At 32.8% G+C, this 21,320-nt stretch overlaps 1 pseudogene; it reads right to left on the bottom strand.

Moving 5' to 3' along the window:
* Positions 1–18,527: 18,527 nt before the first annotated feature.
* LOC145292562 (U2 spliceosomal RNA) lies at positions 18,528–18,665 on the bottom strand (annotated as a pseudogene).
* Positions 18,666–21,320: the final 2,655 nt, after the last annotated feature.

The raw sequence follows: 21,320 nt of genomic DNA, 5'->3' as shown, positions 1-21,320 counted from the left end.
GTTAAATAAGTATATAACTGTTAAATAATTAAATAAATGCTAAAAAATTATATAACTGTTAAATAATTAAATAAATGTTAAATAATTAGATAACTGTTAAATAATTAGATAACTGTTAAATAATTAGATAACTGTTAAATAATTAAATAACTGTTAAATAATTAAATAACTGTTAAATAATTAGATAACTGTTAAATAATTAAATAACTGTTAAATAATTAAATAACTGTTAAATAATTAGATAACTGTTAAATAATTAGATAACTGTTAAATAATTAATTAACTGTTAAATAATTAAATAACTGTTAAATAATTATATAACTATTAAATAATTAAATAACTGCTAAATAATTATATAACTGTTAAATAATTAAATAACTGCTAAATAATTAGATAACTGTTAAATAATTAAATAACTGTTAAATAATTAAATAACTGCTAAATAATTATATAACTGTTAAATAATTAAATAACTGTTAAATAATTAAATAACTGTTAAATAATTAAATAACTGTTAAATAATTAGATAACTGTTAAATAATTAAATAACTGCTAAATAATTATATAACTGTTAAATAATTAAATAACTGTTAAATAATTAGATAACTGTTAAATAATAAAATAACTGTTAAATAATTAAATAACTGTTAAATAATTAGATAACTGTTAAATAATTAAATAACTGTTAAATAATTATATAACTGTTAAATAATTAAATAACTGTTAAATAATTAAATAACTGTTAAATAATTAGATAACTGTTAAATAATTAAATAACTGTTAAATAATTAAATAACTGTTAAATAATTATATAACTGCTAAATAATTAAATAACTGCTAAATAATTATATAACAATTCTTATCATTTAACTTCTTTAAAAATTTTGATGTTCTATATCTCTAAAATACTTCTTAAAGAATGTTTAATAACAATTAATAATAAAGAACTATACTATAATCAAGTTAGAGAGATAAGATTAAACACATTTAATAATAACCATATATATACACATGCACACACGTGTGTGGGTAAGTGTGTGGGTTTTTTTTACATAGACATCACCACTTATCAAGGCTAAGAGGTCACTCGAGGATAAGGGTTCCAGAGTGTACAGTAGAAATTGGACAACAAAGTTACCGTTAGTAATGGAGATTTGGTAAATTAGTTAACTTATATTGAACGGCTCATCAAAAACTTGTTTACGTTAGACTTGAAGACAGCCATATTGCAGTCAGCTGGAAAGCAGGAAAACGGAAGACAATTCCATAGGCGTGCAGTTCTTAGAAATAAGCTTTGCTTATGGAATCTACGCTTAAGTTTAGGCACAGATAAAGAGTGGGGGAAACTAGTGATAGTGTTTTCTGCTAGACGGGTGTTTCTTGTGATAGTTTGGCTAGGGGGGGGGGGCTAGAGAATGCAGCTCAGCCGAGCACCTGCCATGAGAATAACGATAAAGCAGAGACAAACTCGCAACATCGCTTCTGTGAGAAAGAGGTTGCAGGGAAGAGAAAAGGACATCCCCCACAAGGCTACGAAGTCTATTTTGAACTCTATCAAGGCAAGACAAATCCTTTCTAGCATCTACTGCCCAGATGTGGCAACAGTACTCCATCCTTGGACGTACCTGGCTCTTGTATAGATAGAGAATTTCATCAGCAGTGAGATATCTACTGGATCGATAGAATGATCCCACCATTTTTCCAACCGCCTTGGCAACGGATTTAATGTATGTGTTCCATTTAAGATCAGGAGTAAAGGTCAATCCCAGAAACTTGTCAAAACATGAGGCCTTCTCAAGACGAGAGCCAATCATTTTAATTGATGCTACATGGGGATCAGAGCATGGATGATGTAAACATAAAAGCTTGGCCTTAGATGCATTAAAAGTAACCATCCACCTCTTTCCCCATTGTACCACTTGCTCAAGATCAGAGGAGAGAGAATCAGAGAGAACTTAGTCGTTTACGGTCTTAGATATGCTACCATAGATAGTAGTGTCATCAGCATAGATGTCTACAAATGATTTAAGGATGTGATTTGGAAGATCATTAATATAGATCAGGAAAAGAGTAGGGCCCAGGATGGACCCCTGAGGGACTCCAGCATTAATACTAAGAGCTTCTGATTTCTGCCCATCAACCACTACTCTTATGAAGCTATCAGAGAGAAATGATTTAATAATTGAGAAGACATTTCCAGCTATACCATAGCTAAAGATCTTTTGAAGTAAACCTTTATGCCATACTCTATCAAAGACCTTTGATATGTCAAGAGCAATTGCCCTAGAAAGGTAGCCTCCATCGAGAGATTCGCTAATCCTATGAGATATAACTGTAAGCACATCTGCTGTACATCTAGCAGAATGGAAACCATATTGCGTGTCACTAAGAAGGTTATTTCTGCTAAGATGGTTGATTACTTCTGTATTTAACACAGATTCCGGCAACTTACTCATGACGCACAGGAGACTTAGTGGCCTGTACTGTGAGGGAGATGAGCGATCACCTGAATTCTTAAATACGGGACATACTGATGAGATTTTCCAAGGTAACGGGAAGCAATTCTCCTTAAGACAACGTTTAAACAGTTTTGTAAGTATGGGCACCAGTTCTGGTTGAAGTCTTTTGAGTACTATAATTGGAATACCGTCAGGGCCGGTTGCTTTACTGGAATCAAGGTTTTTGATTAGCTTGGCAACATCATTTACAGATATACGTATATCACATAGCATGTTTTCTGATACAGGAGGAAATATTGGAGGTTGGCGGCCTGGTCGCAAAGGTTAGAATTAGCTGCAAAGTTCTTGGAAAAGAGTTTTGCTTTGTCTGATGCTGACGAGATTACCTCAGGTCCATTTATGAGAGTTGGGATAGAACGCATGTTTCTGTTCAGGATTCTGTTTGCTATTTGCCAAAACTGGTGGGAACCAAGCCGCTGCTCAGCTACTTTGGATTGACGGACTGAGCATACAACTCTCTTGCGTTCTTTATTACTTTTTTACAGTGGTTGTTGGCATTTCTGAAAGCGGCTTTAGTCTCAGTACATCTATTACATTGGAAGCAATGAAAAAAGTTATTTCTATGCGCAATGGCAGCAGCACATTCCGGAGAGAACCACGGCTGGCTGTTAGCTTTTTGCTGGAATTTTTTTCGAGGGTATAAAACGGTGTATACCTACAATCAACTATTCTGTCAGGTCTGATACTATAAAGGACACATCCTTTTTAAACATGGAACGCAGAGGAAGATCTGATATAAATATGCGGAAGCTATCTCAGTCAGTCATAGAGTATCGATATACTGTACGATGGATCGGTACATCTGGGGACTTATTACATTTCATTTTTATCTTAACTGATACAACTGAGTGGTCGGAAGATCCAAGTGAAGACAGAACAAAAGCTGCACACAGTTCAGGGCAAGTTGTGAGAAAGAGGTCTAGGAGACTTGACGTGAATTAACCATTCCACATTGTGAACATTGAAGTCTCCACAGACATGAATATTAGCTGAAGGATAAGTAATAGGACGTAGTCAATTTTCTCAGCTGTAACAATTACCCACTAATATGGCATCGAGAGGCCCAACCAGAAGCTACTGCATGGTCCAGAATCCATTCACCAAATGGCAATACAGCAGCCCCAGTACTTTACACCTGGGTATGTATATATATATATATATATATATATATATATATATATATATATATATATATATATATATATATATATATGCGTGTGTGTGTGTGCGTGTGTGTGTGTTGGTAAGAGGGGCTATATAGGGATAGTGCCTTGTATTTGTTGATTCCAATCTCAATGAAATGAAAAAGAAGCTGCAGAAATTCTTTAGGAAAATAAACCTTTAAATATCTACAGACATCAATTATAATGTCATCATTTTTTTTATAAATCGAACCATACTTATATGTCATATACTTCTGTTGTGTTTCATATCTCTAAAATATTGCTTAATAAAAAAACAATAAAAATAATAATAATAATTAGAAAAATAAGATTCGTTTAAACAAATCTAATAATAAACTAAGTAAAAAGTAATAAAATAATAATAAACGCTAGCAAACAATTAGTTTTAATAAATATGGTTTTATATCATACAATAGGGCCATTGAAAAAACGAAATAATAATACAAGTACAAACAATTTAATTGAAAATAAATTATCTAATGATCGAAACCAATGCGACCTAATACAAATCAAATGAAAGAAAAATAGGAGGCGCTCAACCATTTGGTTTTATCTGCCATATTCTCCCGGACAATACAGATAAAATTATCGTATCATTGGTAGGAAATGTCCTAGTAATAGTAGATTGGGTAAGTATTTAATAAAAATAATATCAAACTATCTTTCTCCACTTCCAAAAATCTACCTACATTAATTAGGGGATGCTAAAACACAACGCGCATGGTGTAGAAATAGTAACAATGGACTTATAAATATCAATAATATAACTGAAAGTAACTGTAATTGTAGAAATAAGAATAATTGCCCATTTAGTGGAAATTGTTTAACTAGTATACAAATATAGCGTAATTTCTGGAAATACTCAAACATATGATGGATCTACTATTACGATTAAGGAGAGATACAAAAGACATAAGGATCTTTCAAAGTCGAACTAAATTCTTAGTTAAATAAGTTAAAGAATTAGTTAAAATGAAATTTATTAGGAATTAAAATGATCAGTATTATGTAAAGGTAATAAATATATACCTAGCAAGAGATTAAATATAATTCATGCATTTTGAAATAAATCCATACAGTAACATCTAATAAGAATTTACTTAATAAAATGCAGGAAATTATACAAAATTGTTTCCATTGTCTCCCTGGCGTATTTGCTAGCCGATTTCGAAATAGTAGTATGACAATTATAGCTACAATTTGTATATATATTGTGAGCTATAGAATGGGAAATATATCTTATTAATGATTTAGTATTTAGTTTGAAGTTTCAGTAGAATTATATACTTAGAGTAAAATATGATTTTCTACTAAACCTAAATTGTAATAAACTAACTTAAATTGAATAATAAATAAGAGTAACAAACTTTAAGAGTAACAAACCTTAAGAGTAACAAACCTTAAGAGTAACAAACTTTAAGAGTAACAAACCTTAAGAGTAACAAACTTTAAGAGTAACAAACTTTAAGAGTAACAAACCTTAAGAGTAACAAACTTTAAGAGTAACAAACCTTAAGAGTAACAAACTTTAAGAGTAACAAACTTTAAGAGTAACAAACCTTAAGAGTAACAAACTTTAAGAGTAACAAACTTTAAGAGTAACAAACTTTAAGAGTAACAAACCTTAAGAGTAACAAACTTTAAGAGTAACAAACTTTAAGAGTAACAAACTTTAAGAGTAACAAACTTTAAGAGTAACAAACCTTAAGAGTAACAAACTTTAAGAGTAACAAACCTTAAGAGTAACAAACTTTAAGAGTAACAAACCTTAAGAGTAACAAACCTTAAGAGTAACAAACCTTAAGAGTAACACACCTTAAGAGTAACAAACCTTAAGAGTAACACACCTTAAGAGTAACAAACTTTAAGAGTAACAAACCTTAATCGTACAGAATTTGTTGTTGTGGTCGTTAGATAGAAGACAAAAGAGCTAATGGAATTTATTTTAAAAAAAGATTTGGCAGGTTTAGGACTTTTTGTACAGCTTTGAATACCAGAAGAGAGAACTGCCGTACAGCTTTGAATACCAGAAGAGAGAACTGCCGTACAGCATTGAATACCAGAAGAAAGAACTGCCGTAGACTCCAGAGGACAAAGTTCAACCAGAACAAATGGATCTGCAGATTTGCAGAGATCCCAACAAAGAGGAAGACGATGGCCTTCACGAAAAAATGATGGCACATATGGTGTACGAATCTTGTGAACCATTGAATCCAGAGGACAAAGTTCAACCAAACCAAATGGATGTCTGCAGATAAAAAGGAAGATCTTGACCTTCACGAAAAGTGATGACACATGTATGATCAACAAAAAATGCTCCAAAAGTATCCTAAAGAATGTCTACAGTGTACTGAGCCAGGACTCTTATCCCAAGTACAGGCGAAGGAAACCAGAAAATGGCGGGCACACTGGTACAATAAGGATGAAGAAAAATGGTCGGTATGTTCATCAAGAAATCACAGACGAGTAGATTGTTCCCTACAACAGGGTCCTCCTTCAGCAGGTCAACACTCAAAATAATGTAGAAATTCCGTACAACAAAGATTTCTATAAGGAGGGGTAGGTTTTTTGATAGGCATTTTTGCAAGTCATCGTATCGGTTGGATTGACTTTGCCAAATTTTAGCGTTCTGAAGTTCCGGTCGCGTCATGGAATAGCGGTAAGACGTCAGATTTTCTTTAACTTTCTATTCCGTCTTTGCGTCACGGTTTCGAGCCTGTCTGCCTGCTATCTACCACTTTTTTTTTTTTTTTTGCTCAACATACACCTCTAAACACTCAAGCAACGCTGGGCATCCAGGCTAGTTAAATAATATGTCAATAATATCATTAGGATTAGAATTAAAGACTATATTAATTTAATGTGGACATTTATTTACGAGTGAAAAAATGTGTATTATTTACAGCTAATTATGCTATGTAGATAATTTTAGTTTCGTAAATTATGTTAAGAACTTTTGATAAGCTTATGTATCTGATTAAATTTAAGGTGTTTTTTCATTAATATTGTGCCAGTAGTATTTAGTAGAGCTTTTGCATGACATCTTGCTTTTAATTTGAACCGAAACACGAAATCTTAGGAATATAAACAAAATCTGAACAATTAAATATGTCACTAGAAAATAATATCTCGTTGCATTTGAATTCTATGGGGGGGAGTTTACGACAAGGTGCCAATAAGCAGAAAAATAAATAATAGTTTATTATTTTTATAATTTTGTGAGCTTAAAATATCTTTGTTTTCTTTTATCAATATTTTTCTTCATTCTATCATTTTATTCCAATAAAAAATGTCCAACTGTTTTTTTTTTATTTGTTTTTTGTCTTTTTAGGAAAATACAAAATTTGCAATTGTTTTTTCGGGGAACACACATCTGTCTCTCATGAATTATTTGATTAACTTCCTATATTCAACGAAATACGTGTAAGACATACTACATAAAACATGTGACTAAAATAATATAAGTGTAAATAAGATACATCTTCTGGTTTGGGAATGATAATATAAATATATATATATATATATTTATATATATATATATATATATATGTGTGTGTGTGTGTGTGTGTGTATATATATATATATATATATATATATATATATATGTATATATATATATTTGAAATGAATAAACATTTATTATTTCATCATTATTACCAGCAGTAGAAGATTTTGCTTTAAACAAAATCGAATAAAAAAAGAAAATTAAAAGAATCGTTTTGGCATCGGAAAATAGCCACCATTTTTTTCGATTCCGATATCAATTCCGATACCCCCAAATTTGTCAATTTTTCCGATTCCGATTAATCTTCCCAACACTCATATATATATATATATATATATATATATATATATATATATATATATATATATATATATATATATATATATATGCTAGAGGAGGAATTGATATTACGGAAAACATTTTTAATTTGTGTCCAACTGAATCAAACTCTGATATATTTAAATGTCTAAGTTCAAATTTCTCTAAAACTGATCATTAATATCTATTGACTACCATGGCCTGTGGAAATTCAACAGAGTAAGAAATATATTTAATCAACAAATATGTTCTGATAAAGTTAATCTTTTTCTAGATGCTGAGAAAATTAGTTTTTTGACAGGTGTACCTTGTTGAACCAGAGGATGTTTCTGTCAAACTCGGGAATTTGGACAAAACTGCGAACAGAACCCGAAGTTTACTTCACTGTGTTGCATGTTCTTGTTCCCTCAACCATGGATGGATAGAGGTCCTAAGTAATTCACATTTGTATTTTTCGCCACACTGAGAATTGAACCTTCAACTTGCAGGAGAATATCATTTTTACAATTGATTTTTTTTTCAAGTAGTCTAACCACTGCACCACAGTCCTTGCGGACAGTTTTAACATGAATTTTGGGGACTTTAAACCTATTTTATTTTTAGTTATAGATATCATTTACTGAGTTCCTTCCTTATAGATTTCGAAACGTCTGAGTCTATCTTTTTACAAATTTCACACAAAGCTTATTTATATGTCAGACAGTGTTCTTAGATATGTTTTGTGGAGATATTCATCCGATAAGTATCGAAAATCGAAAAAATCCGATCCGAAAAATAGTCTTTCTTTCTTATAGATAAAAAAGAATTTGTACATGGGAATATTTTACGTTACACTAGTGTAGAAATAATCAAATCTCAGCAAATCATTTCTTCTAAAAAAAATAATTCTTGGCATCTGGTATATAGCTAAGTGGTAGAGCATTCGACTACAGGTCGAAAGATCCTCTGTTCAAGCACGAGTTTACCTCACCATTTTATTTTTTTTTCTTCTTAATGTGTGGCATTTACAATAAAAGAATAGTACCATTTAAAATCGCTGCAAATTATTTCTTCGTTTGCATATTATAAAGCTAAATATTAATCATGAGTGACTTTTCCAGAGCATTCATCGTAAAGTCCAAATATCAGCTGACGTGCTATTGTAAACGAACACAGATGGAATTTGATGAACGACATTATCATTACTATTTATTTATTCATTTATTTTGCAAATGAGTCCACTGGGCAAATTATTTCTCATAATATATAATATTCAATAGAGAATTGATTCTATAATAATACATACGTAAGCTGCATAAATTAAAATATCATGTTTAAGCGTATTGTATGACCAGGTAACGTTAGACGTCCAGCTAGTTTATTGCTAATTATTATAACCATATATTACCATATATGGCACACAAGATGAGGACAGTAGTCCGAAAAATCCAAATAACAAATCCTCATCTAAAAAATTCAGAATATCTTTTTTTCTCTATCCGTTCCACATTTTCTCGGAAAAAGCTGTGTCGATTTGACTGAAATCTTGTATAGAGCTTTGTTTTGATATGGTGTAGCTAACTAAGTCCTATGGTATCAGTTCGAAACACAATAAAGGATTAATAAGTCATGAAAATACTACATTAACTCTAAAAGTTTATCAGAAATTACATGGTCGATCTGCCTGAAATTCGTATGGAACTATGTAATAATAAGGTACAGCGAACCAATGATCATGGTACCCGTTCAGTTCACAGTCAGGAATTAATAGGGGTTAGAATGTAATGCAAAAATTAGCATCAATTTGGAACTCTAAGTCAACGGGTTTTATTTTTTCTCGTTCTGAACAAGTTGTATATATATGTGTGTGTGTGTGTGTGTGTGTGTGTGTGTGTGTGTGTGTGTGTGTGTGTGTGTGTGTGAGGTTGTAATCGGCCCAAACAAAAATTTATTGATCGAAATAACACCATCAAAATTAACACATTTCTGCCAACGCAAAACGCGTATTTATGCCAGTAACGTAAAAATATTGCGTTCGGGTAGCGATGGAATCACTAAAAGCGTTTTTGATATTGCTAAGGTTTTTGAAGCGTTTCTCACACAAAAGGTTGTCGAGATGCTTGAAAAAGTGGTAGTCGATAGGTGAGAGGTCCGGAGAGTATAGTCGATGATGGAGAGCTTCATAGCCCAATTCTGCGAGGTCAGTTTAGCAACGTACCGTTCCGCAATATCGTGAGGCTTTTCTGTTGACTAATGTTTGATGTTGTTGTCGAAGTTTCTGTGCATTTCATTCATTTTTTAGAGTACTTTACCACTGTAATGGTTTCACCCTCATTCAAAAATGTATGCGACCGGTAGCACACAGTCAGTATGATATTTTTGGGTGAAGTTCTAGCTTCGGGACGTGTTTTGGAGCTTCGTCGGTGTCTAACCACTGAGCTGAGCGTCGCTGGTTGACTTAAAAACACTTTCCATTGCAAGTCACAAACCCTATCGAGGAATGGGGTTCTTTTTGAGTTAGAGAGGGGTAAATGACATTTTATAATGGCTTTTCTTTTTGTTGCCGTTCAATTCGTGAGGCACCCATTCATCAAGTCTTTCCAATCTCTCCCAAGTGGTTGGAAATCGTCGTATATGTTACGTCTCATTTAGAAGTAAGTTATCGGGCAGTTGTGCATAGATTGGCTTCAACTAAGGCTTTTAACTGATCGTTGTCAACATCCGATAGCTGACCACTACACTCATCATTTTCAAGACTCTCATCGCCGCCACGAAATTTCTTTAAAAAAATACATTGCACTCTGCGTTCAATAGTGGTTCCTGTGCACAAACGCTTGGTTTGGGACCGGAATTGTTTCAACAGCTTTTCGGCATAGCTTGAATTGAAATAAGAAAATTGTGCGAACTTGCTTTTCCCCCATCTTGTATTCAACATTCTGGAAAAACATATAATTGTTTTAAAACGATTGTAATTTAAAGGATTAGATAAAGCGAAAAACATTCTTTAAAATATAAAGTAAAAGTATTATAACGAAAACTTATTTGAAATCCAAAAACTTATATACATATACATATATATATATTAAGTTTATTTATACAAACATTAATGGCTACATATGTGCATACATGTTTCTGTAATCACCCGTGCTAAGGGAGATTACCTCTTCAGGCCATGAATTATCTTCAAAAACACGAGTATGCACATATGTAGCCATTAATGTTTGTATAAATAAACTTAATATACCTACTCTGTTTACTCATTGAGCACTTATTTGTAGGCACATGTTGTTTCATTGGATGTACCTCTAGGAAACTAAACTCTACCGCCATAATATATATATATATGTGTGTGTGTGTGTGTGTGTGTGTGTGTGTGTGTGTGTGTGTGTGTGTGTGTGTGTGTGTGTGTGTGTGTGTGTGTGTGTACACTAATTCGCCCCACTCTTTATCTGTGCCTAAACCTAAACGTCGATTCCATGAACAAAGCTTCTCTATTAGAACTGCACGCCTGTGGAATTGTCTTCCGTTTTCCTGCTTTCCGGCTGACTACAATATGATTGTCTTCAAGTCTAACGTAAACAAGTTTTTGATGAGCTGTTCCATATAAGATAACAAATTTACCTAATTGATTACTATATTGTCCAATTTCTACCGTACACTCTTTAACCCTTATCCTCGAGTAGCCTCTTGGTGATGCCTGTGTAAACAAAACAAAAAAATATATATATACTATTTATTTATTTGTTTTACATAAGCATCTATATATCTTCCTAGGAGTGTCATTATGAAGATAAGACACGTCTATTACGAATGCTAGTTGGCATTTTTACTGTTAAGTCATTCAAATATGTGTTTGCTTTCTGTACCAAAAACGACGATAATAAAGTTATGCGTTTAAAATGAATCCGTGGAATGTCACAGTGTTACCCTTAAGTGTCCTATTCATGTTTGCCATCAAAGATCACTTACTGAAAATTTGTAAACAAGAAATAAACAAGCAACATAACATGTCAGTCAAAGATTATATAATATTTTAGTTAATCACCATATAACATTTAGATCAAATCCATATAATAATTCCATCAAAACCCATATAACATTTCAAACACGTTTAGTTACTCACATCAAAACGTTTAAGATTCGATCAAAAACCATATAACATTTCAGTCAAATCTCGTTTATAAAACTTTATATGTCTGTCTGTCTGTCTTCATATTTTTTAACTCTTTCCTGTCCAAAACTAAAAGAGGGAGAGAGGCGCTAGGGGCGTCAAATGATTGGATTTTTATGGACCGTTCGTTTATGGGTCATTAGCCGGTTAAAAGTTTTTAAGGGGTCAAAAAATCGTAAAAAATTTTGGTAATCTCCAAAAATACCGTTAGGGCTTACAACATGGCCGCCAGAAGAGTCAACAAACGTGCGTAGACATTTTGTAAACATTGTTTTTAAAAAATAAAAAATAATACTTCTATTATGTTTTAAACGACTGTAATAGTTTATTTTGGAAGTATATTTCATAAAGAAAATTGACAACCCACTTTAAAAACAGAAATTACGAGTTTTATATATTTTATTCGCAGTTTTTTGTTGACTCTTCTGGCAGCCATGTTGTAAGCCCTAACGGTATTTTTGGAGATTACCAACATTTTGTACATTAGTCTTAGTCTATTTTTAATTTTTAACAGGTTTATATGCATATCACATTTGTACAGTAGTAACGTTACCAGCTTTGAATGCTACAGTTTCTGTTTCGATTCTAGCTGATGGCACCTAAATACATTTTTTTTGTTTGTTTTTGAAATCACGACTAATATATACAAAATCTGAACAAATTAAAATATCATATTTAAGCATATTTTACGACCGGGCAAAGCCGGACGCCTCGCCACTAGTACCATATAATATTTTAGTCAAATACCATATAATATTTTAATCAACTACAGTATAATATTTTAATAAAATATCATATAATATTTTAGTCAAATACCGTATAATATTTTGATCAAATGCCATATATTTTAGTCAAATACCATTTTAGACAAATACTACATAATATTTAGATGAAACACTATATAATATTTGAATCAAATACAACATAATTTTTTAGTCAAATACCATATAATATTTTAATCAACTACCACATAATATTCTAATCAAATAACACATAATCAATCGCTATGTAACATTTCGATCCAAAACATTTTGGTCAAAATCTATATAAGATTATCGTAGGAGACAATATAATATTTCGGTTAAACACCATAAACCTTCCCAACCACCTTATTGAGGGTTCTTTTTCAAACTCTACAGCTTAATATTCACGGGCAACATGAATTGGAACAAATACATTAAACATAATGAAAATACGGTAGGTTCTCTTTACTGTGCTAGAAACTTACCCTCACCTAAAAGTATCCTGTATTTTTACAATTTCCATACACGGAGCATCGTTGCCACATCTAGGCTGATACATCCATCACTAGTCATTCCCTCTTTGACATAGTTCAAAAAAGCTAAGCTCCAACCCTTGTTACCTGCTTTCCTGACTATACTGACATGCAGAAGTTTAAATGTAATGTCAACCGATATTTCTCATCTCCATGCATAGTCCTTTGTAAATATGGTCCCAAGTAACAACTCAGGCTCATCCTTTGGCCTTCCCTGGGTTATTAGCGGCGATGAGATAGGAACGCTGAGTCTTGAAACTGTATTCATTCATGTTTATTATATCAGCACGTTTTGGCTTTGGATAGGATTGAAACCGTTATCTTCAGACAATACTCCTGTGAAACCGTCGAAACTGAACGTCTCTATCCACTATGTTACGGACCCCGAAGAGCGATGAAGGTTGAATTTTTTTGTCTTATAAATCCAAGTTTTCATTCTTATCTGGTTTTCGATTGTCGGGTCCATAGCGAATGGTATAACATATTATTATTTGTTGGAATCCTTTAAGATTCCAATAAAAAAAAGGGCAGGTCAGAGAATTAATTGGCCAAAAACGTGATGAAACAACAACTATGGAAGGCAGTAATTACTGAGGATACAATTACAAGACGCAGCATTCCTATCCCGTCGCGGTTAATCATTTGAAGAAGGCCAGAGGATAAGTTGGCCGAAACGTGGTGAAACAACAACTATGAAGATGAGGAGGAGAGTTTGTCAAATAAATAAAATAAATGTATTTAAAATTTCTCATCTTCGATTTATACAAAAGTCTTCATTGGGAAGATTTAGGCAATTTTTTTCTTTCTTTCTTTCTAGCCATGATGGTATTTTGGCGCAGTCTCTAATTGTCAAAAATAAAGATTGTGTCGTCGAGTTCAGTGTTTGCGCTTGATCAGGCGCGCATGTGTTACACTTAATAGAAATCCACTGTCTAGAAGCATGGTGAAAATGAAATTTAAAACAAGACGGTTAAAAGATTAGACTCGTGCATTATTTTTAATTAAAAAAAAACTATTTATTTATTTAAAATTTCTAATTTTCGGCTTATACAAAAGCCTTCACCGGGAAGGTTTAGACAACACTTTTTTTTTTTTTAACTGAACGATGCAACTTCTATCTTCGACAACTAGAGGCTGCGCCCAAACACCATCATGGCTAGTAAGAAAAAAAAGTATTGTCTAAGCTTTCCGTTTTTTTTTGTTTTTTTTGATAAGCCGAAAATTATAAATTTTAAATAAATAAATATTTATTTAAAAAATAAAAAATAAGCCCAAATTCGTTAAATTTGTCTTCAAAATGTCAATCTGGACACCTTGAACAAGACTATGAAAATGATTTCACTCGTTCGCCTTGTTTTCAAATATTTATTATAATAATATATCATCACTGTTGTAATTGTGTAAGAAAAGAACTTCACCAAAGAAAAAAATCAGCGAAACTTTACATAAAAAGGGAACATTCGAAAGAAAGAGGGCACGAAAAAGAACATTTTCTGCCAAGAGATGCTTGACTGAAGGAGTAAATTAAAGATGGTATCTTACAATATGATTTTATTATTTATACAGTAGAACCCCGGGATACGACATTAAAAATTAGTAACAAAATACAGTACATTATATACACATGTATATAATCAAACAACATTATAAATAACACCGTAAGGCGGGGCAAATACAGTAACCATGGGCTGGAAAAACATTGTATTCCACATCGTAACCTAAAAAAAATACCGTATCCCATGGTCACCGCTTCCCGGGGTTCTACTGTATTGAACTATGTAGCACAATATTACTGTCTGAGTATTTATTAGTACTCATTAATTTATCTCATTTGCGTCGGTTTTAAAATACAATGGACACTATTTTCATAGAACTGTTATTAATTGTATTAATTAATATTATTTAATTGTGGTGTATTTTTGTATTATTATTATTTAATTGTGATGTATTTGTTGTGTTATTATTATTTAATTGTGATGTATTTGTTGTGTTAATATTATTTAATTGTGATGTATTTTAAAATTCAATGGACACTATTTTCATAGAAATGTTATTAAATTCATATTTGCTGCGTCTTACAGTTTTTTTTTCTGTCCAAAATACAAATTTTTTGCGCAATCCATTTTTACTTAAATTCTTTTTACTTAAAATCTTGAAAATTGAAATTTTATTCGATGGCGGTTATTACTTTTAATTTTCTTGCACCAGAAATTTTTTTTTAATTTTTGAAAGAATGTTATTATACCGAAAAATTGGCAAATTTATTTTTGACGATTCCATTAAAATCAAATTAAAAACTTGAAGTCGTCTATGTATAATAGAACGCGTGGGAAAATATCAGCAGCAGTTGTAGGATAGCTGGCTTGCGAAGATATTTGCAGCCGAAAAAAAATCACATATGCAAAAACAAAAACAAAAAAGGACCACGTGGTCGAGAGAAGAAAGGGCGGTCGAAAAAGTTGGACGTATAAGAAATGGCTGTCTATGACCAGTGTGTAGTGGACCAGAGGCGAGAGACTTTTGAGATGGTGTTGAGACGGGAGAAATAAAAAAAATATTAATAAACGAATTGAGTTCAAAATAGAAATAAAAGCTGTCTCGGATTCATTTATTTATGTTAGCTTGTCCCTTTCCGATTGTGCTGGACAGCGTGGGGGTTCGAGAGAGGTCTTAACTGTAACGAACACGTAGTTATATTAGATCATTTTTTTATTATATTGATAAATAATATATTTATCTATTTTTATTGTTACTTTATTATAGATCATTTATTTATTAATCCAATTTGTACTTGCAATTGAATTATATTATATTATTTATTTAAATTAAATATTAACATTTAAAACATTTCAGTCTAAAATAATCTTTTTTTATGAGTTTTATTAATCAATAATCTAAGTTAAATTTTAATATTCAAATGAACTATTAGCTGGTACATTATCGGTTATCATTCCATAATTATAATTCATCTACTCTAATTTATTAAATCCAAATATATAAAAAAATATATCATTTTTAATTGTATCCTAATATATTGAAATTAGATCACATACTTAATTTATTTTAAATTTTTACCCGTAAATATAATTATTTGATATTTTTTAAAGTTATTTTTTGTATTAATATTATTTAATTGTGATGTATTTTTTGTATTATTATTATTTAATTGTGATGTATTTTTGTATTAATATCATTTAATTGTGATATATCAAGAAATATTTCACATCAATATATCATATATTAATTAATTAATTTGTATATCTTCTTCAATATTATTACTATGTTATTCTAATTAATATTCTTTAATAATAAGTTATTTTATTTTTATTTGAGTTATAATATATTTATAAGCATATCATTTTTATTTTAACTTTTTATTTACTTAATTACTACTATTATTTATCTATTTTTTATTTTAATTGTTGCGAAAGTTTAACTTGAAAAATTAACTTTTTAATGTACTTGTAATATTCTAATATTATTCAATCAAGTATTATCATTTCCCAAACTAGTTAAATTTTTTAATACAGTTATTTATTTAACTTGAATAAATCCTAATTCCACTTGCAGTTGTAATAAATGTTAATCATAATATTTTAATTAATTAAAATTCAATGATTTATCTTTTATTTTCATTTTATTATTTGAACTTCTAACCTCTTATTCTCCCTTTTACCATTTTTTAATTTGAAATTTTAATATAAACTCATATTTAACATAAAAGTAGATGGTAGTTTGCTTGAAGCATTGTTGGTAAAGGGTTATATGGAAGTTTTAAAAAGCAATGCGGTAAAGACCGGAATCACGAGAGTAAAGAAAAGAAAAACAAATAAGTAGACGGGTATGTTTGAACAGATAAATGTCTGACTGTTTATTCATCTATCATTCCTCATCTCGTTGTATAATTATTTTCCAACCAAGTTATTGGTATGTCCGGTGTGTATAAAGTCCGTTGAAATTTGATTAATTTCGGAAGAAAAATACCTCCCCTTTTCAAAAAGAAAACAAAAGTATATTCAAGATGGCGGAAGAGTACTTTGGCTTTCTTTTTGAAAAGGGGAGGTATTTTTCTCCCGAAATTAATCAAAGTCAAAGAGAATACATATCCCATAATATTTTTAAAAAATATTTTTAACTCTTGTTCTATAAAAATAAACTTGATCACAGAGTCAAGACACGAAAAATGAAACCATATATATTTATTTTAAAAAATACTTTAGTTTTAACATTTTTTTGTGTTATTACGAAACAACAAAAAAGAAAACACGGTACTTATGTATTTTTGGTACGGTGCTGAAATAATAACGTTATTATTTCGAAAACCATTCTATACATGGGGAGGGGAGTGCATCGTTTAAAACTCTTTTCCGGGGAACTTCTGCAGTATGCAGACGGCGGCTATTGTTAGAGGGCGATAACTCTAATTTCTTCTCTGTCAAATAACGCGGCAAATAAGTAACAAACAAGACTTTTTTTCGAACAGAAAAATATTTGAAAATCAAAACATTTATTGTATAAAAATGTATTAATATATAATTGTAAAAACATTTATTGTATAAAAATGTATCAATATATAATTGTAAAAACATTTATTGTATAAAAATGTATCAATATATAATTGTAAAAACAGTTATTGTATAAAAATGTATCAATGTATAATTGTAAAAATATTTATTGTATAAAAATGTATCAATATATAATTGTAAAAATATTTATTGTATAAAAATGTATGAATATATAATTCTAAAAACATTTATTGTATAAAAATGTATCAATATATAATTGTAAAAACATTTATTGTATAAAAATGTATCAATATATAATTGTAAAAACATTTATTTAAAAATCTGCGTAAGAAAATATAATTTTAAAATAATTTTGTAATAAAATAATAAAAACAACATTGGGTTTTGTTATATCCTTCTTTCTATGCATAAGGGAAATTACAAAGGTTCTCACTATATATATATATATATATATATATATATATATATAGAGAGAGAGAGAGAGAGAGAGAGAGAGAGAGAGAGAGACTTTTTTGTAATATACTGAATTTTAATGGGTTCGTATAATTCAGTAAATTTTTATATACCAATAAATTTTAAGCCAAAAAGAGATGACTTAAAAAGGAAGCTACAAAATTATCATATTTCATAATTGAGCATTAATATACTGTATTAACAAAACCAAGACTTCAAAAAAGTAATTGGTAGCAACAAAAAGTGTATTTCATTGTACGTTACAATTGTTTCAATACCGGTTGGACAATTTCAAGCATTATTGCGTTTGAAAATCTTCACATAACCAGCCTTTCTTCAGACTTCTTTAATAAATAAGGACGATTGCCGTTAGTTGTGTAATGAATGAATACGTGAATGTAGGATTGATATGACATTCTTAAAGATAAACTAAAATGACCGAAAAATGGGCTGAAATGACTTAAAGAAATAAAAAGTACACGACTTTAATGAACTTAAGAATGACTTAAATGCTTAAACAAAAACTGGAATCCTTCAAAAACAACTTGAATGATCTGGAGAATGACTTGAATGGCTTTGAGACTGACTGGTTGTTAAGTGGGTGATCATTTTACATTAGATTAATAAAGAAAAGTAATCCCCCACTTTATATCACAAAGTTACAAACATAAGTACAGCATGTAGTAAAAACAGATACTACACTTTTATCTTGGCCAAAAGGCCAAGAAAAGGGTATTTATTTACTCCCCCACCGACCAAATTAGGCACAAGGCTGATCTTTAATGTGAGGAGTGAAGGGGAAATGGGGAACAACTCCCCGGGGAGTAGGGGAGCTGGATAGTGACAATTGGTATGAAGGGTTGCCCCTAGATTGACCAAGGTCTTATATATGGGGTTGGTATTTATTTGCTCCCCCACCGAGCAAATTAGGCACAAGGCCGATTTTTAATGTGAGGAGTGAAGGGGAAATGGGGACCAACTCCTCAGGGAGTAGGGGAGCTGAATAGTGAAATTGGTATGATGGGTTGCCCCTACATTGACCAAGGTCTTATATGTGGGGTTGCCCCCACATATGGTCTTTGCTTACAGTATCTGTCGGAACAGATACTACACTTTGAAATATTAAATTTTTATTTACAGGAAGAAAAATACAATTGGGAAAATGAACAAAAAACTTAGGCACAAGGCCAATTCAAAAAGAAGGGGGTGACGTTGGTTGATCCATTTCGTCTCTGTTGTAAATTTTAAATGATTTTTCTCTCGGCCAGCATCTTTTATCATGGTTACCTCCTTTAAATTTGTATTTATGTGTGTGTTCCTACTTAAACCCAATTTTAAAACATTTTTTATTCATATCAAAAAATACAAAAAAGATAACAATATTAATAAAATTTCATTTGTGTCGTGGGAAAAAAAAACGGTTAGTAAGGCCCTCCCAACCCTATCTGAAATGCTAGACCACCCGTTTCACTTTCGTTTCGGCAGCCTCTAAATGGAGAGAGGAGGGTTTGTGTCCTAAATAGGGGAGAAAAGAAAAAATTTGGTGGTGGGGACGAGGGGTTAATGTTTGATTTGATTTCCTCCAAGCTGGGTTGAATTTCGAGAGGAAGGGGGAGGGCAAAAGGAAAAAATTTGTTGTTTTTGGAGGTTGGGGGTCTTGGAGGCTTTCTAATAAGGGAAACAAGATTTATTCGGCTGGCTGAGAGACTGAAGGAAGTAGAATTGGAAAGGGGCGGGGGTCCAACAGAAACCCCAGAACCGGACGCTCCACACCTAGGCGGGGAATACGTATTCAAATTTGGCCCCTCTTCCTACACAAAGACTTGTTAACTGTATCCACCTTCTTTCAAAAGCCACACGATGTAGCCTTCTTCTGTCGCATCTGATCTTTACCCGTAGTTGGTGTTTAAAGAAATCGATCAGATCCTGATCAGAAAAAGGCAGCACCCCCACAGCCATCTTGCAGTCTCGATGTCCAAATCACCATTCACGCCACGGCCAGGATTGCGATGTAGACCATTTGTCTCTCCCGGTCCCACGGCAGCCTCACGTTGTCCACTATGTTGGATACAGTAATCAGGCGAGGATGCTCTGGGTCGATTTGAGCCGTCACCTCGCCAACATATGACCAGTACTGGCGGAGTTCGTGGCAATCGAAAAATACGTGATCATTTGTTTCTGCGGCCGTCGTCCCGCAACGGGGACAGGTCGGCGACTCCAAGAATCCAGAACTGCATTGTATATTGTTGAGGGGAAGATATAATTGTTCAGATGGCTCGAACCCAAACACGCGCATAGCGAGTCATCAGCGGCCCCCCTCACTAGATCCCTGTGGAGTTCCCTATGGGTGGCAGTCACAAGATCACTGGACCTTGGTAGTCGTTTTAGCGTTGCTCGGTACTCTTTCAGGAAGGCTGAATCTCCCCATGGCCTGCGACGATTCTCGATAGCGGGGTCGAGAATGAGGTCGGGAAAGGCGGCAGTGATCGCGGAGTGCCACGGTTGATTATATTGAAGGTAGTGACTAAGGAAGGCCAGCCGCTAGGCATCTCGATGACACCTTAAGTCCGGCATTCCCAAACCTCCCTCACACGGACGTTGAATACAGACCTGTCTGCTCACCCAGTGTCTTCCTCTGTCCCAAAGGAGCAAGGACAAGTGTTCGACAAGAGATATTAGGTGTTGTGCAGGCAGAGAAAGTACGGTCAGTCTGTAAAGAATAAGAGGAAAGAAGTATGTGGCGCACGCCTCAGCTCTACCCTTTAAGGAAAGTTTCCTTGGAAGCCACGCGTTAACCGCAGCTGCCACCTTTGACCGTACCTCCGACCAATTCTTATCAAGCTGGAGACCCGGTCCGAACCACACGCCGAGGAACCGAACTGGGCCATCCTTTCAGCTGAAGGACACCGGGAGGTTTGCGTTTCCACTCCAGGCGCCCAACCGCAGTCCGACCGACTTGCTGTGGTTTATCTTGGCCCCCGTCATTCTTTCGTACTGTGCAAGCGCCTCAGACACGATCTCAATGTCTCTGAAGCCCGACACAAAGACCGTGACATCACCGACGAACACGGATGCCTTGGCAGCTGAGCTGCCAGGCAGTGACATTTTCGCAGGGCCGAATTTGCTCCCCATGTATCAGCTTGCTGAGCAGAGGCTCCAAGGCGAAGATGTAAAGCTGGGGCGACAGCGGACAACCCTGACAAACCGACCGAGAGATAACAAAGTGTTTCGAGCGCTTTCCATTGACTTACACAACAGCCGTGGGCTGTCAATACATCACGGAGATCCACTTGCAGAAGTCCGGTTTAAAACCGGCGGCCTTTAAGACAGATGCCAGGAAACGATGGTCGACCCTATTGAACGCTTTGTACTGATCTAAGTTAATCACC

This window comes from Euprymna scolopes, chromosome 13 (assembly GCF_053919585.1).
Source record: "Euprymna scolopes isolate OS-2025 chromosome 13, ASM5391958v1, whole genome shotgun sequence".
Lineage (NCBI taxonomy): Eukaryota > Metazoa > Mollusca > Cephalopoda > Sepiida > Sepiolidae > Euprymna > Euprymna scolopes.
This window is presented reverse-complemented; position numbering and strand designations above follow the sequence as displayed.